Genomic DNA, 8,294 nt, shown 5'->3' on the forward strand with positions numbered 1-8,294 from the left:
CCACTCATAGCTGACTGCTTCATGTCTTTTGAATGCATAATTTTCTCTCTGTAAAGTGGCCATTTTCCTCATTTGAAATGATCTTTCTCTCTGTACCTCTCCCAATCTGTTGCTGTATCTGGAAGCACTTACCCACTTGTATCCATTAGTCATGTCCTCTGAGAAACCCTCTTTTGAGTCTCATTCAACCCAAAGATGCAGTGAGGTAGTCCAGATCTCTACTCCCACAGTGTCCTATGCTGTGGATAATGTGGACACGGTGAGTCGAGTTCTAATTTTATTGCTCTCCACTTCGGTCACAGTCGACTGCTACTTCTATAAATACAGTAATGTCTGTTCTCTGCCTTGCTTGTTGTACTTACCCTACTTACAGTATGAAATGATATGAACAGTATAAATTTCAACTAATCTCTTTTAATAGATTACAGTGGAGACACTAAAACACCAGAAACAAACAAACAAACAAACAAACAAAAAAACCCGAAATGATTTATGCAATTATAGCGGCAGGTCTTATATTGCTCTTAGTTTTCTCATAAATGTTTTGCTGAGAACTGAGGGCCTCAGATCTCTCCCCATAAGTCTCAGTGTTCAGATGCAGGCCTTGGATCATCTCCTCTGGTCTGAACCCACAGATGTGTACTATATTCAGGCTTTCAGCGCCAAAGGCCTCCCTCTCCGCCTTGTGTTTGTGTAGGAAAGGCTGATCCCTGGAGAGCACTGTCAATGCAACAGGAAGTCCTTGCTGAACCCTCCAACCACCTTCTCAGTCTGTGGATTTCCGTGAGGTGTGCGTCTTACTTCAGAAAGGCCCTGCTAGTTTTTCCTCATTTGTTCTGTCTTTCCTGGGAAATAAAAGGAGAAACTGCGCCAGAGGGTGATCAATGCAGTTCATCAGGATACATGATACTATCTAACCAATAAAAACGACTCTCGTGGTAGCTATACTTAATATCCTCCTGCTCTATTGTGCATTTCCCCCCTCAATCACTCTCTTATTCAGATATGATAAGCCCACTCACATGACCCTCTAGCAGCTTTTGTGAGTGTGTGCCTTGGCTATCTGTAAAAGCTGTCTTTCAAAACATGAATCTCTTTTCTCCTTCCACAAAGATCCTTTCAATAGCCAAAGTATTAGTTCTTGAGTTAAACTTTTATGTTATTTATCATGTAAGCACTAACTATTCTTACTCATCCTTTCATGGAAAGAGCTCCAGAAAACTGAAGATGAAAATGAATCTGGGGAAATAAGCACAGGTATTTTAAATGTGCAACCCAAACTAAGAGCAATAGATAGATGATTTTTTGCCATGAAGATAAATGCCAAACACTATACAATATATACATCAATCAAAGTATCAGATCACCCCATGAAGATACATAATTTTTATGTATACACTGAAATAAGTTGTATTTCAAAAAATCTCATTAAATGACAAAAAGTAGTCACAAAATACCATACATTTAATGATCTCATTTACATGATGTATGAAAAATGAGTCATATCCATAGGTAAAAAAACTAGATTACTGGCTGTGTAGGGCTGGGCAAGGACAAATATGTACATAGGAAGTGACTTCTAATAGGTACAATTTTTGATTAAGGTATTCTAAAATTATATTTAGGTGATTGTTACATAATTCTGAAAATATACTAAAGTGATTGAACTGTTCACTGAAAAAAGTAAGCCTTAAACGTATAAATTATATCTCAATAAAAACCATTAGAAATTAGAATATTCAAATTAGAAGAACCAACTGATACTGAACTGTATTAATAAAAAATTTTAAAAGTAGATAAAATAAGCAAAACCAGAATGTACTAAAAATGTCAAAGCTCTCTGTTGTGAGAAAACTAGACTTTTCCTTCATTAAAAGTTTCCTTCATTAAATTAAAATGAGAATCAGTCTAGTTCTTATCAGAAGATTCCAAAATAAAATTGGGCGATGGAGTCTAAGTGCAAGAGCAGGTATTATTTAGAATCCAGCAATAAAATAAATTTTATCATAGATATAATTACAGACTTAAACTGATGGAATACTCATTTTGGAGAAAGAACTGGATTATTTTCTGCATGAACATCAATGGGACTCAACCCCATTCCAGTTGTCACTCAGGAAAAACTGAGTTCAGGAGAAATGAAAACATTCAGAAATCTGTAGGCATATGAGAACATCCGTAGGCATATGAGAACATCCAGAAATCTGCAGGCATATGAAGGCTTGAACTGTTTGACATTAATTCACTCTCCAGGACAATGAAGTCTTCAGAGGAAGGCATGGAAGATTCCAGATATATTTTGCCTCATTCATGGCCATAAATACTTGATTTTCTGTTTTCTTTTGCAACTAGGACCTGGGACACAATTTTGGCCACTGGGCATCATGAAGAGGTGTGTTCTTTCTTACTTTTTTTTTGTAACAGACACAGTGTCCCCTGACCAAAAGATAAAAGCTATATAATAGGGGAAAGAGAACAGATCAACAATGGGAACTTCCATTCTCAGTGTTGGCTAGGCATTCTGGGTCTAAATGTTTAATGCAAGAGATAATACTTATAACCAGTGTTTCTCTTTCTTATTTATAGGGAAGTAAATTCTGCATGAGATATTCCTGTCAATAAATGACAAGAAATCCATGTAAAAAGAGACAATAACAATAAACATTATGATAGTAATTGAAAGTTCAGGCAACACAAGGGAAGTTAGAATTAACTTCAGAAGCGTCTGTTGGACCCGATGGCATGGACAGACATACTTGGTAAATTTAAATAACCAGAATTATGATTCTTATCGAATGGTCTAGACACAATGAAAAGATGCATGCTATTTTTATTTTAAATGTGAAATATTAGTTTTCAACATTTTTTAAATCATTGAAATGTCTCTAATTTTTGAAAGTTTCATATTATTTACAAGCTGAACTTAATGTTAAGAGACTGAAGTTTGTCGGTTTTTCTTCAAAGGACAATAAAGTTGAATATTCAAGAGCAGGTACACTTAATTCTCTCTTTTTTTTTTTTCACTGCAAGAAAGCTTAGAGATACCATCAACAAATCAACATTACCATATAACTTGATAGAAAGCAAAGCATGCAGGGAAAAATACCTAAGTAAAAAGTTGTACAATGAGAAGAAATTGAAATTTCTTTTCTACAAGTAAGGAAATTCACATTTTCTAAGACAGGCAAATGAAGAAAATAAATAACAATCATGAATAAGGCAAAATCATATGCAGCAACCAACAGTAATGACTAAGAGCAAAGGGGAGCGCTGTGGTCTTCAGTTCATCTCAAATGGATATTTGAGTGGGGTCATTAGCATTTTCACTTTCTTCATTTTCTTGGGGAAAAAATACATTCTATCATAGACATCGTTACAGACTTAAGCCAATGAATACTCACTTTGGAGGAAAAAAACCAGCTTCTTTTCTGGATGAACGGTGAGACCGAACACCACACCACTCCACCCCACTTCCATCTAGTGTGCCAGATTCAGGCAGCAAGGGAAAGAGGACACATGTATGGCACAAATCTTAAAAGGTCTTATTAAGAAGAAGAAGAAGAAGAAGAAGAAGAAGAAGAAGAAGAAGAAGAAGAAGAAGAAGAAGAAGAAGAAACCCGGTGCCAGCTATTGGGGTAAATTCTGAAAGATCAGAGAGACAGAACAAGCCACAGCCAACCTCACTTCCCCAACTCCTCAGCTGTTCCTGTTTCTTCAGACTGAATGCCTCTGAGTCCTCACCTGAATGGATCTCGGCTGAACTGCTGCTAAAAAGCCTAAAAGCTTAAAAGCCTCTAGTTCCTGGTCCTCTCGCCTTATATACCTTTCTGCTTCCTGCCATCACTTCCTGGGATTAAAGGCGTGTGTCTTTTCCAAGCAAGGACATGAGATCACAAGTGCTGGGATTAAATGTATGTGCCACCATGCCTGGCTCTGTTTCCAGTGAGGCCTTGAACTCCCAGAAATTCGAATGGATCTCTGCCTTTGGAATGCTAGGATTAAAGGCATGTGCTACCACTGCCTAACCTCTATGTTTAATATGGTGGCTGTTCTGTTCTCTGACCCCCAGATAAGTTTATTGGGGTGTGCAATAAATGAACCACACACATGGAGAATCTGACTATCTAGCTATTGTTAATCATTGCCCAAATGACTCCTAAAATATTCTCACTGAATTCTGAAGCTCATGAATATCATGGAATAGGCTTTACTTTAGCTGTTTTTTCCTGTTTTCATAATATTTCCATATTTTGAAAATGCACACAGTAATTCAAAGAGACATCTTCGAACATGTTTTATGCTAAGTGTTCTTGAATTAATCATTTCACATTGTAGTCTTTGTTTGAAAAGGGCTTTTACATCCCTTAAGTCTTTCTTTTCTGCATACGTCTGTAGTACATTCCTGATTTTTAATGCATTTTTGTATAAGAAAACTGAAAGAGCAAAACCGAAATGTGAAGGCTTCTAAATGCATCGCAGGTCTGATATAGAAATATAAAACACAGAAATTAAAAACAACTATGAAAAGGAAAAGCATCTAGACCTTTAGAGAAATAAACATATACGTATATATCCTTCCACCAGATCAGTCAATGAAAAGAAAAGGAGCCTGGTGGAGTGATTCCTTTTTTCGTCTTAGAATTCTAAAGTGAAGACAAATTAAGGAAAGTACTGATAAAAGAAGGTGATTCAACAGTGTGCTAGAGATAAACATAATTTATAAAGTCAATCCAGTGAGCCAGAAAACAAAACATCAGTCGAAGTACTAAAACTTATATTAAGGCTAAAATTAAAAAATGGAAGTGGATACTGTTTTGAAGGGGAGGAAAAGACTGGGTCTGGAGATGAGGAGCCAAAAGCTATAGAATGATTTTTATACTTGTGTGCAGGACAGGTTTGGGTAAATTTCAAGTAAAAGACACTAATCCAAGTTAAGGAATTACTGACCACGTAAAACACAATTCCATATAGTTTCTCCAGTCTGGATCTTACACCCATTAATAGCTTTCATTGCACAAGCACAATACTTTTTTAAAAATAATTTATTCATTTTGATTTTATGTGAATTGGTGTTTTGCCTGCATGTATGTCTGTGTGAGGGTGTCAGATCTTGGAGTTACATACAATTGTGAGCTGCCACATGGGTGCTGGGAATTGAACCCAGGTCCTCTGGAAAAGCAGTCAGTGCTCTTAACCCCTGAGCCATCTCTCAAGCCCCCATAAACATAATTTTATTCTTAACTGTGAAAAAGATAAACTTTCTTCCTTGTATTATTCCATAAACTTATATTTAGAGAGTGTTCGTTGTTTTCCTTAATATATAGAACTGCAAAACACTAAAGAACTTGGACCAGGTTTGGAACATCTTAGCATTCATATGAGACAAGACAATATCCTGTTCTTAAATATTCCTGTCACTGCTGTTGCCACAATCAGTTTCTTGATTTTGTGGTCCAAGAGTAAAACTGAGCTCTCTGATAATTAATTCTCTTGACAGTTTTATGCTGGGAAAGAAAGATCGTAACGATGAAGACTAATATAAATGTTGACATTTAACAAAATGCTGTAAAAGAAAATTTTAGTAGACTACAGTGGCTACTTACCAATTGATTTCTTAATAACCCAAAAGAATAAATGGACCTAGCAAAAGTCTCTAAATTATTCTTAGAGAATAGCTTCTGTGGATGGATTTTTGCTTTCAGAGATGATAAAATTGCCCAGGCACTACTCTTGGCTCCCATGGATCATGAAAAACCATGAATTCAAGTTTCTCAAGCCCTTTATCCTCAGGTCAGAGGAGACTAGATGCTCTCATGAGTCAGTCGCTGTTCATCACCGAGTTTAAAATCCATTCAGCATACCAAGAGTGGTTAGCTCAAATCAGGGACACAAATGTATCCACAGAGCTTGCAATTTAAAAACTGCTCTAAAATCACTCAAAGATGCAACATCCAATTAAATGTCCTCTTTTCACACTTTAGGATGTAAGTTTAATTGTCCACAACTACAATTTACTTTTGTGTTTATAATAACAGTTTCAGAAAGATTCCTCGGATGTGTTGATCTACACAATTCTCTTAACATTTGTTGCTCGCTATTCATTAGCTGCAATCATTAATGCTCCAGTAAATAGTCTGTTTCTGGAGTTCTTCTAAACAGACATGCTAATAAAGTCAAAGCCCGCCTACCTTGACCTGGAACAGAATATGGAATTAAAATGACTCCTCAGCTGCTATAACATTTTATGGCGATGGCGTGATAAGAAATTCAAGGCAGATGCTGGCTTCGAAGCAGATTCCATTTGCTTAGGCCAGCCCCATTTGAAGGCACCCCTCGATCCAGAGAGACAGTAGATGATAGTGAGGAACAAAGAGACTTTGCAAATATTGGCTGACCCAGAGCACTGTGTAACTCCCTCGTTCGGCACTGAGCCGGTTATGGCCCTGTCAGATTGTCAAATCCAAGGCTCCTCCTGCCCTTGCTCTCAATTTCAGGCTTTACGCCCTTTCCACATACTGAACAGAGTGCTATTGTTTCTCTGCAGAGTGTCCATTTTCACTTTGCCATTTCCCATATTTATTTAAGGTACTATGACATGGGTGTACGGGGTGGGGGGGAATGCCTGTGGGATAGAGTTTTCATGCCTTCTGAAATACTTTTTAAATTTTATGTTCATATTTTTTAGGCGGTACTTGGATTAAACTGGGATTTCTGCATGCTGAGCATGCATGCACTCTACAGAAGCTGTTTTTCTAGTCTATCTTCGGAACCATTAAGACTGGCATTTTCTTATTAGCCCTGCATTTCCTTAGTATATCATATGGAAGGCAGACTTGACATTTTAACGGACTCCTTTTATTTGTTTGGGTTTTGTTTTGTTTCCTTCTGTTGGTAAAACAGGAGCTCATCCTGTCACTCGGGCTGGCCTGGAACTTAAAATGTAGTCCAGGCTGGCCTGGAACTTTAAATAGCCACCTGCCTCAATTTCCCAAGAACTGAGACAACAGACATGGGCCATCATGCTCAGTTTTAAGACTTCTCTTTAAGGAGGCCAATATAGTTACTATAGAGTAATCTTTTGGGAAGTCAAATGTTATGACATTATCCTAAATCTTTCTAATAATACATATCATTTTCACATAATTTTGTTTCTGCAGGATGACCTAAGGTTTGAAAGAGCCTATTCCTTCCATCTTGTGCTTGGCATTAGCTTTGGGTTTCTGGTGGGTCAGAATCTGTGCTGAGGATGACTGAGTTATTCACGGCACAACTTCTAACGGAGTGTGAACGTGACTTGAATAATAAATACCACAGTCCTTTAATAAGGCTCATCTCCTGCTCACATTAAAGCCCTGCACTGTTTCTGTAATCCAGTGGAATTTTACCAAAGTCAAATTAAGACACATAAGAGCACACTCTCCAAGTGCATCTCCTAATCCTTAGGAAGTGACTGTAATTGATTTACAGCCAAGCAGCTGCTCTGGGAACACAGCAGCCCCGGGTGGCTCTGCTGGCTGGGCTTGGGCGAGCCGGCGTGCACAACCTGCTAGTCTGCAGTTTTTTACTCACCACGTTGTAAAATACAAAGATAAAATGTGCGGTTGATGGAGAACTTGTAGCAGAAAAACTACTGGGGAGCCATATTGCTTAGGTAAACATTTACTTAAACACATTAATAAAAATGTCAGGAACATTGTAAAAGCACATAATCTACCAAAATTGCTAGGTGTTTCTAAATGTTTTTTGCCCCCCCCCTTTCTAGGTTCTACCTGAGGTGAACTTTCCCTTTTCTGTGACACTCCAGCAGAAGTGATGTGCTGTGTCTGAAAATGGCAGCATCTGCCTCCCTGGCTCAGCCTCTTCATTTACATTCGCTTTGTTTCGTTAGCCATGGCCAATTATTAGCCTAATTATTAGGCTATGACTTTAAATTGAGCAAGAGAAGTGGTCATTTGTAATGATTTCTCTCTAGTTATTTAAAATTTCATCGAATTATTTTTAATCACATGTGAAAATGCTGAAAGTCTAATAATTGGAATCTTTCACCACTTACTAGGTAACTGAATAAGTGTGGCTATTAGAGGTGACAGAGATAGATGGCAATGACCACCTTTTCTTTTTCCCTTGACAGCTTCTGCCCACAACATATGTTCAGTACTATCAGGGCTATTGCAGAGAACACAGAATAATCAGGTAGACAGGTTCACAAACAGTGCCTAGGACACACGCTGGCCTCCCGGTGTTAACAAGGAGCGTCATGCTCACTTGTAAACATGGTCAGATAATGTGAGGAT

The 8,294-nt window shown here is 37.8% G+C and overlaps 1 long non-coding RNA gene across 1 annotated transcript; it reads right to left on the reverse strand.

Moving 5' to 3' along the window:
* Positions 1-394: 394 nt before the first annotated feature.
* LOC128112834 (uncharacterized) lies at positions 395-6,419 on the reverse strand. The gene is made up of 2 exons (XR_008219193.1): positions 5,604-6,419; positions 395-845 (listed from the first exon to the last, which is right to left on the reverse strand). It is a non-coding gene; the product is annotated as an uncharacterized LOC128112834 (long non-coding RNA).
* Between the last annotated feature and the right edge of the window lie 1,875 nt (positions 6,420-8,294).

This window comes from Peromyscus californicus, unplaced genomic scaffold, assembly GCF_007827085.1.
Source record: "Peromyscus californicus insignis strain IS unplaced genomic scaffold, ASM782708v3 Scaffold_17__1_contigs__length_78620276, whole genome shotgun sequence".
Taxonomy (NCBI): Eukaryota; Metazoa; Chordata; class Mammalia; order Rodentia; family Cricetidae; genus Peromyscus; species Peromyscus californicus.